The sequence below is a fragment of the Neofelis nebulosa genome, chromosome 1 (genome assembly GCF_028018385.1).
Source record: "Neofelis nebulosa isolate mNeoNeb1 chromosome 1, mNeoNeb1.pri, whole genome shotgun sequence".
In the NCBI taxonomy this organism is placed as follows: Eukaryota; Metazoa; Chordata; class Mammalia; order Carnivora; family Felidae; genus Neofelis; species Neofelis nebulosa.
In genome coordinates, this window is record NC_080782.1 from 159689425 (window position 1) to 159704736 (window position 15312).

The window sequence follows — 15312 nt, forward strand, 5'->3', positions numbered from 1 at the left end:
AAGACCTGAGCTGAGATCAAGAGTCGGATGCTTGACTAACTAAGCCACCCAGCCGCCCCTTGAATGCATTTAAAAGGGAAACTTTGTTTCCCACCAGAGTCCCACCAACAGGGAGGCTGAAGGGTCCAAAGGAGCTGGCCACCCATGCATATGTTCATTCCAAGAGCACCTACTATGTGCCAGCACCTACTAGGTGCTGGGATACAGCAGTAAATGAGACTATGTCTTTTCTGTTCCCCTCTCCTTCCTCATCTCCTCACCCGGCTCCTCCTTGTCTCCGTGTCCCTGGCCTCTTATGTCTGCACTCACCCCCTGGTAGTCTCATCCAGACTCCTGGCTTTGTAAACCACCCAGACGCTGGCCACACCCATGTTTACACTTCCAACCTCTACCTCTCCGTTGATTCCAGACCCAAGGTCCAGGAAGGACTCCTAGGACACGGTAAGCTCAACATGTCCGGCGAGGTACATCCCATCTCTCCCCAAACCCTGCTCCTCTTGCGATCTCGTTTTCTCGCCAAGGCAACCTTACCCTGTCATTTCCTCTCTCCTTCTCGTACCCCCCACCCCACACACCTGCTCTCGCTACTCCGCACCTCCATATCCCACCCTGGTCCCGGCCTCCCTCTGAGCTCCGGATGACCGTAAGCCTCCCTGTTCCCCGGGTTGGCTCTCAATAGCCTATCTACAGAAGCAGCCAGATTGTATTTTTGGGCTAAAAGTAAGCAAGGCACGTTGACTGCTCTGCTCAGCACCCTCCAGGGCTCCCGGCCCATTCAGAGGAAAAGCCGAAGTCCTTGCAATGACCCACAAGGCCCTGAGTGATCCCCCTGACCTGTCTCCCACCCCTCTCCCCCTCATTCACTCTGCCCCAAGCGTAGGGTCTCTTCTTCCCTCCAGCCTGCCCAGCCCTCTCCTGCCCCAGGGCTTTTGCATGTGCTGTGGACTTGGCCCAGGGGAATATTAAAACAAGGGCACTGACCCTGAGCACTCAGAAACACCTCCTGCTCTGCTAAGTACTAACTCCTTTGTTGCAAGTCCTGGGGATGTGTGAGGGGGCCACTAGTGGGGCTGGACAGCACAGCAGCAGCATGGGGACGTTCTAGGGGCTCAGGCATGGTCTTCAACTCACTGGCATGAAAGTATTTTAATATTTTAACAAAGGTACGTACCTGCTGAACATCAGCCCTGCCTTGGCCCGGCCGCTCCTCTCCCAACTATCTGCTTGTATCTTTGTCTCCTTTGGGCCTTTGCTCAGGGCCCCATCCTCAGTGAGGCCCTGCCGTATGCCCTCCGCAGTCCACACTGCCAGACCCCATCCTTGCCTTTTCTCCTTAACGCGTATCATCATCAAAACTGTCCCTAGCCCCAAAGTGGAAACAACTCAAACATCCATCAACAGGTGAATGGAGAAAGAAATGGCCTGTCCATGCGATGGAATATTATGTGGCCATAAAAAAGGAAGGGCTGACATGGTACAATGTGGATGAACCTTGAAAACATTGTGCTTAGTGAAAGAAGCCACAGAAGACCACGGATTGTGTGCTTCTACTTATATGAAAGGTCTAGAATGAGTAAATCCATAGGGACAGAGTAGGTCAGTGACTGCCAGGAGCTTGGGGCCCGGGGAGGGTGAGGAGTGAGTTCATGGGTACAGGGTTTCTGTTTGGGGTGATGAGGATGTTCTAAAATTGATTGTGGCGATGGTCATGCAACTCAGTGATTATGGTATAAACCATTGAGGGGCACCTGGGTGGCTCAGTCGGTTGAGCGTCCGACTTCAGCTCAGGTCTGATCTCACTGTTCGTGAGTTCAAGCTCCATGTCGGGCTCTGTGCTGTCAGCTCAGAGCCTGGAGCCTACTTTGGATTCTCTGTCTCCCTCTCGCTCTGCCTTTCCTCTGCTCACACTCCTTCTCTCTCTGTCTCTCTCTCAAAAATGAATAAACATTAAAAAAAAAGTTAAACCACTTAATTGTACACCTTAACAAAATTCATGTATTTTTAGTTATGGATTCTAGTGTCTGGCCTGTCCCCTCCTCCCATTACTGTGTCAACTCCACGCAGATAAGGTTTCTATCTGTTTTGTTGACTGCTATATTCCCAGTGGTTGCGACACAGTAGATGCTCAACAAAACACTGAATGAGCAAGGGGATGAAATTTGAGCTCACGGCACAGCTCCATGGTGGTCCCACCATTCAGGCACATCCCCCACATTGTCCCTCACATTGTCCCGCTCTGTGTCGGCATCTGCCTCCCCTGCTGGCTGTGAGCTCTCTCTGCAGGTCATGCCCATGAGGCGTGGAGGGTGAGGACGCCACAAGCCTCTCGCAGGGTAGGTCCTGGCCCAGACCACAGGTCCTCCTCTGGCCCACACCCCCTCCCCATACCACTGCAAGGGGCACCTTTGCTCAACACGCATCTCCTGGGCACCTGCTGGGCATTTGGCGATACAGGGCAGAACCTCACACCCAGAGACCAGGAGAGTCTCAATGGAGAGCTCGGATCTGGAACCCTGGGCCCACGAGGTTCACCTCCCCTCCTCCCCCTGCTACGCTTGCTTGGTTGATGACCCCCGGGGCAGAAGGGCTGGGACTATACCCACCATCCCCCTGGCTGCCTTGACCAAGAAGCCAGGCTGCAAGGGCAGCACGTGGATGATACTGTCTTTCCCCTTCTCACAGCCCAGGTTTCTACCTCCTGGGCCTGACACCTACTGCCTTCCTCCCAGGTGGTTTTTATATAAGATTTAACTGAGGGGGTGTGGCAGGCCAATGATCTGCATCAAGGGAGTTCCCTCCTGGCTGAGTGAATGACCCAGACGAGGACCTCTGGCGGGGACGGGGTGGGGGACCGCGGTCACCCACACCAGCCAGGAGCCAACTGCGTTTCTGGAATCAAGCTTCAGCTATCACTTCCAGGGACTGCTGAGGGCTGGTCTGGATGAGTTGGTGCAGTTTGCTCACGTTAGCTCTTTTCTTATTCTTTTTTTTTTGTTGTTGTTAAAATGTTTTTTTTTTTTTAATTTTTTTTTTTTCAACGTTTTTTATTTATTTTTGGGACAGAGAGAGACAGAGCATGAACGGGGGAGGGGCAGAGAGAGAGGGAGACACAGAATCGGAAACAGGCTCCAGGCTCCGAGCCATCAGCCCAGAGCCTGACGCGGGGCTCGAACTCACGGACCGCGAGATCGTGACCTGGCTGAAGTCGGACGCTTAACCGACTGCGCCACCCAGGCGCCCCAAAATGTTTTTTTTTTTTAACATTTGTTTTTGAGAGAGAGCGAGCGAGCACGAGCGGGGGAGGGGCAGAGAGAGGGACACAGAGGATCCGAAGCAGGCTCAGCACTGTGAACTCAGAGCCCGATGCGGGGCTCGAACTCACGAACCAGGAGATCATGACCTGAGCTGAAACTGAGAGTCAGCCACTGGACCGACTGAGCCACCCAGGCGCCCCCACATTTGCTCTCTAAAACTGCACTTGCATGGTGTATTTGCAGGATTCAAAACCACAAAATATGAAAGGTTTATACTGAAAAGTCTGGTCCCCACCTCTCCTCCTCCCTTCTCAGCTCTGTGGCTCCTATTCATCAAGGCATTAAGTTTTCTGCAGGCTTCCTGTGCAGGAAGTCGCTTTGTTTTCACAAACAAGCAAATACGGGGCAAAGACTCTGAACGGACATTTCTCCAAAGAGAGGTCCGAACGGCCAAGAGGCGCACGAAAAGGTGCTCGGCTTCGGCCCTCGTTAGAAAAACGCAAATCTAAGCCACGATGAGAAACTAGTTCACACCCACCAGGACACTCAGACGAAAACTGGATGGCGACAAGTGTTGACGAGGAGGTGGAGAAGCAGGAACCCTCGCGCACTGCTGGTGGGAACGTGCACGGTGCAGCCACTGTGGCAGGCGGTCTGGCAGTTCCTCAAAGTATGAAACATGGAGCTGTCACCGGACCCGTGACTCCACCCCTAGTGCGCACAAGAAGCGGAGACGTGTGCACGGAGAAAGCTGTGCACGGATGCTCGCAGCAACGTTACCCAGAATCGCCCCAAAGTGGGAAAGACCCAAATGTCCACCGACTGACGAGTGCATCAACAAACTGTGTCACATACATCCAATGGCACGTGACTTTGCCGCACAAAGGAGTGAGGGGCTGACACATGTTACAAGGCGGACGAGCCTTGAAAATGTGACGTTCAGGGAAAAGAAGCCGGTCACAGAAGGCCACAGATTGTAAGATGCCGTTTACGTGAGATGTCCAGAAGAGGCCAATCCATAGAGATCGAGGGTAGATCGGTGGTTGCCGGGGGCTGAGGGGAGAGCGGGGTGAGGGAGACGGCTAGCGGATATGGGGTTTCTTTTTTAAAATAAACTTACTGTTGGGGTGCTCAGTTGGTTAAACGTCCGACTTCGACTCAGGCCACGATCTCACGATTCGTGGGTTTGAGCCCCGCGTCGGGCTCTGTGCCGACAGCTCGGAGCCTGGAGCCTGCTTCGGATTCTGTGTCTCCCTCTCTCTCTGCCCCTTCCCTGTTCACGCTCTTTCTCTCTCAAAAGTAAAGAAACATTAATTTTTTTAAAAACATTATTATTGAAGTATAGTTGAGGTGCAATGTTCTGTTTCAGGTGTGCAACACAGTGATTTGACACTTCTTGCATTACACGATGCTCGCCGTGATAAATGTAGTGACCATCTGTCGCCAGACAACGTTAATTCAAGACTCGAACCGTATCCCCAGTGTCGCACTTTTCATCCCTGTGACTTATTCTATAACCGGAAGTCTGTACCTCTTAATGTCCTATTTCACACCCCCCACCTCCTCCCCTCTGGCCACTACCAGTTTGTTCTTCGTACTTAACATTTTCTCTTCTCCAGCTTACTTTATTGCGAGAATACAGCATAAAGTGCTTGTAACATACAAGATGTGTCAACTGCCTGTGTATGCTACCAGTAAGGCTTCTGGTCAACAGGCAGTGATTAGTAGTTAAGTGTTTGGGGAGTCAAGAGTTACATGTGGATTTCTGACGACACAGGGAGCCCTGGCCCTCAAGCTGTTCAAGGATCGACCGTGTACCTAGTACATTGCCCTGGATTCTCACCCGGCCCGTTCTTCTCAGCATGTAGGTGTCTTCTCACAGGGGCTTTTCCTGCCCACCTGTCCCCTGACGTCATCCACCCCGTCACCCTCAAGCCACTATCTTCGGAGCACTTACCACTTTCTGAGAGCATCCCATTTGTTTGCTGACTGTCTCCCTCATTCAGGTATAGACTCCGTAAAGGGGAGGGGATTCTGCTTGTTTTACTCACTGGTATAGACTCAAGCCTCAGGACCGCGCCTGGCACATAGTAGGCACGCCTCACAGGCAGTGTGAGTTTGGCTCCAGGCCATGACGATAAAGCCGGTGTCGCAATAAAATCAAACGAATGTTTTGGTTTGTGCGTATAACAGTGCATCTAAAAGTTACGTTTAGGGGCGCCTGGGTGGCGCAGTCGGTTAAGCGTCCGACTTCAGCCAGGTCACGATCTCGCGGTCCGTGAGTTCGAGCCCCGCGTCAGGCTCTGGGCTGATGGCTCGGAGCCTGGAGCCTGTTTCTGATTCTGTGTCTCCCTCTCTCTCTGCCCCTCCCCCGTTCATGCTCTGTCTCTCTCTGTCCCAAAAAATGAATAAAAAACGTTGAAAAAAAATTTTTTTTTTAAATTAAAAAAAAAATAAATAAATAAAAGTTACGTTTACACGCCACGGTTGACTCTCGAACAATGTGGGCGTTAGGGGCTCTGACCCCCATGCCGTTCGAAATCTGCGCCTACATTTTGACTCCCCCTAAACTTAACTGCTAATAGCCTCCCGCGGACCAGAGCCTTACCGGTAACATAAACGGTCGGTTAACCCATACGTTGTGTGTTGTATCTATTATGCACTGTATTCTTACAGCTCTAGCTGTAAGCAAACTATAGGAAAAAAAACTTTATTAAGAAAATGATAAAGAAGGGAAAATACATTTATAGTACTGTAAAAACTCCACACATACGTGGACTCACACAGTTTGAACACGTGTAGTTCAAAGATCAGTCACACTGTTGTCTATCGAGGGTGCGATTGTGTTGTGTCCAAAAAAGCAATATACATACCTTAACTTAAAAATACTTTGGGGGTGCCTGGGTGGCTCAGTCGGTTAAGCGTCCAACTTCGGCTCAGGTCGTGATCTCGCGGTCCGTGAGTTTGAGCCCCTCATCGGGCTCTGTGCTGACAGCTCAGAGCCTGGAGCCTGCTTCGGATTCTGTGTCTCCCTCTCTCTGCCCCTCCCCTGCTCACACTCTGTCTGTCTCTCTCTCAAAAATAAATAAAACATTAAGAAGAAATTTTTAAAAAAGTAGACAATAATGCATTGATTGACGCTTCCAAGCTCCCTTCCTGCTCCGTCACCCCTCCCTCCCCAGCCATCTGGGGCTTTTTCTGCCACTCCAAGTCTCCAGGTAGGCCCCAATGGGGATGCTGAGGACACAATCACCAGCCTTTTAGGAACGCGTGTTTGTGAATGAAGCCTGGACGTCTTCTTGCAGAGAATGCTGAGTGAGCCTTTCGGGGCTGGCAATTTGCAGAGCAGTCCAGATGTGGCAGGACAATGGGGGTCTGATTGGCAGGGGAGCAGGAAGGGCCAGCAGCTGCAGAGCAAGGAAAGGTAGGGTGTAGGAGGGGGGCGGCGCACAGGAAAATCTGCAGGGAGGTAGGAGTCCTGCAAAGGCATGGGGCGGGCCAGGTCTCATTCTACAACCCCAAATAAAAGCGCTGACCCAGCTGTACCGGAGAAAGGCCTGGGCAGGAGGCAGAGGGACTGGCGTGAGAGAGGAAGGAGGCAGCAGGCTTCTCCTGAGAACTCTGTAATTCATTCATTTATCTGTGTACTCATTAAGTCACTCATGCATGCATGAACGCCTTTGGAAGGCATCATCATGAAATGGCAACAGCTCTCAAGGGCCATTCAGACTCTGTGGTTTAAATTCTGGCTCCTGCACATATCTGGGTCCTTCTGCCCCAGTACCCACATCTGCGCCATGAGCTTGGCATGACGCTAAAAAAAGGATCATACAGGTGAAAATGCTCAGCACCACCCTTGACTCTTAGTAGGTGCTTACTAAGCATGGGCTCAGCTTTCCCGTCTCCTCTTTTCCCTCTCGGTCATTCTGACATCTTTTGAGTAGCTAGTATGTATCAAGAACGGACCTGGCCAGTGGGAGACAGACAAAGGCAAGACCCCTAGACCGGGCTCTGGCTCTTGAGAAGTTCACAGTCACGGAGGCAAAGGATGGCGAGGGACAGGCCTCTAAGTGACATCAGGGAAGGGGTAAATGGCCATTCATTTATTTGCTCATCCCTTTAGTTATTCATCCAATTAAAGGTATTATGTCACCGCCTGAGGCGGCACAAAGCAAGGCCCTTCCCACAAGGGATTCACAATCTAGCAAGAATCCAGTACGTTTGGAACACAGAAGTCAAGCAACTGACAGTACTGGGAAGGCAGCACAGAGGAGGTGCCGTATGAGCTAGGTTTTGAAGGATGCGTAAGAGTTCCCTAGGGGAAGGAGACAAGAAAGCACACTCCCAGACAAGAAACAGGACAAGCAAAAGCATAGCAGGCTTCTGGTACTTGGAAAGACTGTCCTAGCAGAGGGCAAACCTGCTTGGCTCTAGACTCAAAATACATCCTCATGCCCTCTGGAGACACGGAAGAAACACCAGCTGTGGTCTGTGACCGGTTCTGGGCCTTCAGAGATAGTTCTCATTTACTGAGCATCTATCCTCTGCCTAAAGTCTCCCAGGCCTTCGTATACGTGGCCTCCTTCCATGTTGCAAACCTTTGAGAGTGGTCTGGTTTTCTCCTGGCTCAGGAGGAAGTTGAGGCTCCAAGACAGAAAGCAACTTACCCGCTAATACCACTGGTCGGGAGAAGAGCTGGGATTTGAATCCAGATCTGCCTAACTCCAAAGCAACGGTCTTCCCCTGCCCTGCATTTGGACCTAGATCCGCTGTCCTCGGTCACTAAGTCCTCCACATGGGATCTTCGTTCTGTCTGCTGGCATGTTATGCAAGCTCCGCCCCCCCCTTTCACCCCCCTCCTGGGCTGGGGGCTCGAGCCTCTGGCCATGCTCCTGGGCTGGCATGAACCCTTCTGGATTTCACACCATCGCCCTTCACCTTTGAGGATCTGACCTCAGCCCCTCCCTCTGTGAAATGGAGCCTGGCCCCTCAGCTCTGCCATTCCTGACACCCCTCTCCCCACCCTTTGCCTCCGCATCTGCAAAACCCTGATAAACCATCTCTGGGCCTTTAAGGGCTTTTTATTTCTCCAGCCACGCTTTTCTCTACATTTTAATAAGCTGCCTGCAAAATTGGTGATTGATGAGTAAGAATGAGGAGGATGTGGGGCTGAACATTTTTTTCCTCGGAATCGCTTCTGGCTGCGCACTCGACTTTAAATCGATTAATAACGTGCGGGTCCAACATTAATTATCAGCCATTTGTCACCGGGGAAGGCTGAGGCCTGAGCCCTGCTTGCAGACCTTGTCCTCATGGCCAGCTCCATGGCACTGTGCGAGATGCCCAGCTGCCCTTCGTGGGCACCGAAGGCCCCGGACACTTAAGGCCCTTGCTGAGCTCGGCCCCTGGAACCCTGAGCACTGTGGCGGCATCTAGAGGCCAAAACTGAGCATCCCAGGGTGATAGCGCTCCTGATGCGTGCCTGCCCCCAGGTGGCCCTTGGCCTCACCAGACCCTAGGCTGGCTCTGAGTAAGGTTAAAAGGATCCCAGAAGACCCTGGAATTTCTTCATTCAACCAACACAGAGCAGCTATTACATGCAGCCATTTTTGGGGGCACTGAGCAGTGAGCGAGACAAGGTCCCTGACTTTTGGGGAGGCTGGTAACAGAATCATAGGGAAGTGCAGCGATGTCAGGGAGTGGGGGGAAGCTAAGATCTCTGAAGGAAAGCAAAGCTGGTAAGGTTGGAAGGGCCAGGAAGAGGACGAGAATTACCCATTTAAATAGGGGTTGGGGAAGCCCTTGCTGAGGAGCGGAGTGAAGGAAGGAGCCGCAGAGGTATCTGAGGAAGAACATTCACGGCAAAGGGAGCAGCAGTGCAAAGGCCCTGAGGTAGGGGGAAATGGATGATTAGAAATAACACTTTGCTCCATGAACGAAGTCGGTCACAAAAGACCACAGAGCGCATGGTCCCGTTTATAGGAATATTCAGGACAGGCGAGTCCACAGAGACAGGAAATGGGTAAGTGGTTGCCAGGGGCTTGGAAGACGGGGGTAATAACGGGGAATGACTATTAATGGGTATAGGTTTATGGGTGATGCAAACATCACAAAATTAGACAGTGGTGATGGTTGCACAACTCTGAATATACTAAAACCGTGGCCTTGCATGCTTTAAGCGGGTGGGCTTTCTATATGTAAATTACCTACCGAGGAAGCTGTTGCACAATGACTATGTCACATGTCAGGTAGCCAACAGTGCGCTGAAGGAGAAGGAACTGGGATAAGATGGGGAGGGGGGTTAGGAGGCGACACTTGAGCAGAGACCTGAGTGGAGTTTCAGGTCCAGGAATGGGTGCAGCTGGACTAGGCTGCCTGTGTCTGCCACCTGGGGAAGTTGATGCCGGAGTTGGGCACGTGGGCGTGTCAGACTCCGGCCTGGGGGTGCTGACAAGTACTCGGTGGGGTGGGAGGGGAAGCCGCTTCAGGTGTGCTGGATGGCATTTCATGAGAATCCGACATTTTAAAACCACTAAGACTTGCATCCTCTCAGAGCCAGTGGGACAAAGACTTCTCAGGCTCAGGTCCCTCGGGTGGTCACGGAGGTCACTACCGTCCTCTGTTCAGAAAGAGCGGAGGCGGCACCAGGCGGGGCTTACAGGTAGTGGCCATTCTGTGCCTGAGTGCTGGCCCAGGCATCCGTAGCCCTTAGAGGCCCCGCTTAAGTCACATCACTGGCAGAGCTCGATCTTTTGGGAAGCCACAGTCAGTATTTACAGGAATGAAGCAGGCCAAGGTAAATGGGACTTCTCCCAGATCACCCTGGGGCTCCAGCTCTGGGAGGGCTTCTTGGCCCTACGTTTTAGGAAAATAGCCATCAGTGTTCCCCAAAAGGTCTCCCTTGGGGCAGCTTTAGATACCAGGAAAGCCCCCTCAACCTCAAAGTGCTCCCTGTTCGTGCCCAATTCACCTTGTCTCCCTATACAAGCAGAACCAGCAAGGAAGGAGGTGGTTCTGGGCAGAGGGCTCAGCACGTGCAAAGGCCCTGAGTGAGGTAGGAGTGTGCCTGGTGTGTTCCAGGATCAGCGAGGAGGCCGCTGTGCTGGTGCAGAGGGAGTGATGGGGACAGTTGAGGAGGGGTGGTCAGAGGACTGGCTGGTGCAGGCTTTGGATGGCCTTGGCCTTTACTCTAAGGTGGGAGCCTTGGGAGGGCCCCTCTGGCTTTGTGCTGAGAACAGTTAGCAGGGTGGCAAGGGCAGGAACAGGGAGGGCAGGGAGGAGGCTGGTACAAGGGGCCATGGGAGAAGACTTCCCCATGACCTTGAGTGAAGCTCCACCGACTCCTCCTTAGCATAGAGTGGTGGGGGAGATCCAATGAGGCAGATGAAGACCATAGTCCTCCTTCCAAAATGAGGTTTGGCTGGCTCTTTCCTCTTCTGTCTTTATACAAGGCTCTTCCTACATCTAGGCCTTTGCACACACTGTTCCCTCTGCCCAGGACACTCTTCCGTCTCTCCTCATCTGCCTGGTGAAACTTCATCCTCAAGTCCTAACCCCTTGGGTGTTGGGGTGGTTTCCTCTGCTGGGGTTGGCAGCCCAGGGGGAGGCATTTCCCCTCAACACACACAGAGGGCTTGGACTTTCAGTGCAGACCGGCCTCCAGGACATCCCCTTGAGGCCCGCCCTCCGAGCTGGGACAGAGCCAGGGGCTGAGGACACCACAGGGTTACCTATCCTCAGGTCAGTGGTTTGGGACTGGTGGAGGGGGTGGCGGGCAGACCCAGCACAATGCCACCAAGTGAGGGTAAATCCAGCAAAGCCCAGGATTCCGGGCCAAGTCAGGTTGTGTCTCCGGCTGAATTTTTGCAAAGCCTCACACTCTGTTCATTGATTAATTGTACAAATGTTTACCAAACCCTGGCCTAGGCCCTGGGGATTGGGTGGTAAGTAGGAAAGACAGTTCCTGCTACCATGGGGGTAGGGATAGACGGGAAGCTTGTGCACAGGTGCACACTCAATACTTGGAGAGGGCACTACGCGCCGTGAAGGTGTCTGGGGATGGTCCGGGAGTGTTTCCCAAGGAGGTGACCTGTGAGCTGAGACCTGGATAGTGACAAGGCACCAGTCATGCAAAGACCTGGGATACTAGTGGTTCAGACAGGGAGTGGCCAGTGCAAAGTCCCTGAGGCCAGAGAACACCCTGTGTACTTGAAGAGCTGCAAGGGGAACGGAGTGTCTGAAGAGGAGTGCCCCTTCAGGGGAGGTAGAGGGGGAGGCAGGGCAGGTGTGATGGGGAATCTAGATTTTGGGCAAAGTGCAAAGCATCGGGTGTTCCAAACCAGCAACATGATGTGGTTTGTGCTTATAAAAGCTCCCCCTGCTGAGACAGTAGAAAGGAAACGGAGACCCAGGAGGCCCTTGGGTGGATGGGCAGTGTGATGCCTGAAGGGCCACTGGTGCTAAAAAGCCTGGAATTGGGGGGGAGGCGGTGGAGATATAGGCTGGAGATAAAAATTTAGAGGCCATCTTTCAGTTTCATTGTTTCAGAGATAAACCCTTATAAAGTCCAGCGATCAATAAGCAGACTAACACTGGCCATCTTCCCCACCCAAATCCTGAGAGAGCATTTCACGAGTAAGTGCTTTCAAATTGACTCTGGTCTAGGGAGGGAAGGAAGGGGTGTGGTGAGACAGGAGACCAGGCACCAGCCGGAGCTTGATAAAGTCTGCCCACGCCTCAATGGCATCCACTCACCAGGGGCAGTGTGAACAGTCACCTGCCTACATTCTAGACCATCGCAGCCCAAGATGGGCCGGGGCTGCTGAGCCAGGCCCTGGGCCCAGCCCTGCTGTGATAGTGCGGGGACACCAAAGGAATACAGCCACGCCCGCTCCATGAGCTGTGGCAAAGCACTGCACTGGAGGCTCGGTTTCCTAGCTGTGTGGCCTTCAGCCCTGGCCAAGCGTCTCTGAGCTTTACTTTGTTTATCTGTGTAACGGGCATAAAATTACGTGTATGCCGCAGGGACTCCGTGAAAAGGAAACGAGCAGATCCACATCACTGGTTCTCCGCAATGGTGCCGCAGTCCCCTGGGGGTGTGGGGATCTGAAATCTGGGGGGTATTTGTGGATTGCCACGGTGATGTCTATTCACATCCCAGGCTACTGTTGCCAACTGCAGGCCACCGGGTCCTCCCCCCTCAAGGCCTTTGCACAGGCAGTTCTCCCTGAAACTGTATCTGCTCATTGTGTGTGGCACCCACTAGAGTGTGAGCTCCAGGAGGGCTGAGACCTGGGCCAGGGTGTTTACTCCCGTGTACCCAGCACTGAGGACGGGATTTGTCACAACCCACTTAACCTGACAATAATACCAGGGGTCAGGAGTTTCCAGATGAGGAAACTGAGGCAGGATAGGAGCTCCTCTGATGAGGACCCCAAGCAGAAACGCAGCGGGCTCCCCAGCTCTGAGCCAGAATCAGTACCCCAGGGCCCCACCGGGAGGCTGTGGGCACCTCCTCGGCCCTTCCCCGACCCATGTTCCCAGTGCACCTGGGACCGATCAGCTCAGGGAAGGGGCCACATCGATTCCTGCCACCTGCCTGTGCCGGAGCTGTCTGCACGCTCAGAAACCATCAGCTTCCCATTAGGCAGATCGATAGCTTCCACTGGTTTCCAATTTGTGTTTCCAGAAATTCATCTCCCAGCCACCTTTTTAATTAACCCCCCTCCACCACACCTGGGGCACAGATACATCACCCGCCCTGGGCCGCCTCTGCAGACCACAGACCATGAGGCTCCGCGAGCCACAGGGGAGCTGCAGGTGTGTTTAAAGCTGACCAGCTGCTTCCCGGTCACCGCAGGAGCTGACCCTGCTGGCTGGATGCCATCCACTCTGTCCCCTGCTCCTCGCTGAACCCCTGTGGAAGGGGCTGGGTCCTCCCTCACAGAAAGAAAGCAGGTGATGAGAGGCCAAGGCAGTGTCCTGAGGTCCCCCAGCTGGCAAGAGCTAGGACAAGTGCACCTTTGAGGCAGGCAATTGGCAAAGCACTCCCCAGATGCCGCAGGACAATGGGGTCTGGCTGGCAGGTGAGCAGGAGGGGCCAGCAGCTGTAGGTTCAGGGCAAGGAAAGGTGGAGGGAGTGTGATCCCCAGGAGCCTCTGCTTTCCCACACCTGGGGTCTCCTGGGTATTCTGCACTGCTCACCTGTCTACCCCTCCGGGGCCTACTGCTGCATCCCTGGTGCCTGGCACATAGTAGGTGCTCAGTAATGGCCGCCAAATGAGCAGTAAATACTTGCCGCACTTTGCCCTGGGCAGTGTTCCCAGAGCTTCTCTAAATGACCTTATTTCAATTTCACAGCTGTCCTCGAGGCGGGCATCACTAGCGTATGCATTTTATAGGTGGGAAGACTGAGGCCCCGAGAGGTTAAGTGACTTCCCCAAGGTCACACGGCGAGTCAGTGGTAGAGCTGCGATCTGAACCTGACTCTGGAACTGCACTCCACGCTCCCTTACCTATTCTCGGTGGCCTCAGCTCTGAAGGGCAGGAACTGGGTCCTGTGCCCCATGGAACCTCCACCATATATACCATCATGTAAACGTGTTTGTTGAGTGAATAAATGAGTGAATTATGCACTCCTTGTCCTTTAAAACACAGTACAGTCAACCAGTCTGCTGGCACAAATCTGGAGTGTTTCTGGTCGGGGATGAAGGGGAGAGAGGAGTGAATCTCCTGGGGCACCCAGAGGTGACAAGCCTCTCAGTAGTTACAACTCGGGGGCCATTACTAGGGACCTCTCTGATCTCACCCCACCTCCTTCCTCACCAGTCTGTTATATTGGGGTTCTCTGTCATGTATACAGAGGGCACAGAGCCATGATTTGGTTTTATGTGGTGTCTTAAGACTTTCCAGTGAGATAAGTGGATTACTGTTGGCCCAACATCTGGGCAAAAAGAGCCTGCTATGCGTGGTCATCCAAGTCAGCTTCTGGAGGTGGCCAAAGTGAGACATGAAAGGAAGGGGGCCATGATGGACCCTGCACCTGTGGCCAGTGAGAGCAGGTGAGTCCGGAGCCAGGGCAGAAGGGAGGAGGGGGACAGCAGGGGGGAGGGTGGGGTAGGGAGAGCTGGGACATCCACCGGCTGAGGTCTGGTCCCCAGTGGGTGCACAGGAAAGAGAGGGTGATATCCAGAGTGTTTGCACCCAGCTCATTCCTTCCCCACCAGGTGGGCAGTCCCTGGAAGGGGACCCGGGGCTCCCGCTGCCCACACCCCATTGTGACCCATCCCCTGGACTCCCGCTGCCCACACCCCATTGTGACCCACCCCAGGGGCTCCTGCTGCCCACACACCATTGTGACCCATCCCCTGGACTCCTGCTGCCCATACCCCATTGTGACCCACCCCCGGGGCCCCCGCTGCCCACACGCCATTATGACAAATAAAGACAAATCTACTTCATCCTAACCCCCGCAGCATATATGCTGGCAATCATCCTCCACGCTTATGGCCTGCCCAGATCCATCTAAAGGGTCTCATGGCTGAGGTTTCATTAAACGGCAAGAAATGGCGTTTTCCTGGCAACAGCTAGCCCCTCAAGGTCCTGGAACCTTGAGTCCTAGAGTAAGTCTGGCTCTCTCCCTAACCCCCTCCCAACCTGAGGGTATATAATGAGCTACCCGTCACGACGCCAGTGCAGCTCTCCCTGCCCATGGACCTGTCCCCGTGCTTTAATAAAATCACCTTTTTGCACCAAAGACTTCTTCACGAATTCTTCCTTGGCCATCGGCTCCAGACCCACGAACCCCCCATCACTCCAAAACTTCACCACCTCCACCTTGTGCTTCCTACAACTCCACATCCAGCAGGTCACTAGCCCACCGACACTCCTCCAGCCTGTGAAGCTGTTCTGGATCTGGTCCCACCCGTCGCCCTGGCCAATCTCCTGTGCCATGTCCCCGGGCTTCCTGGAGCTCAGCATCGTTCCCTGCACTTAAAACGCAGGGACGGGGCTCCTGGGTGGGCCTCAGTGGCTCAAGCGTCCCAATCTTGGTCTTGCT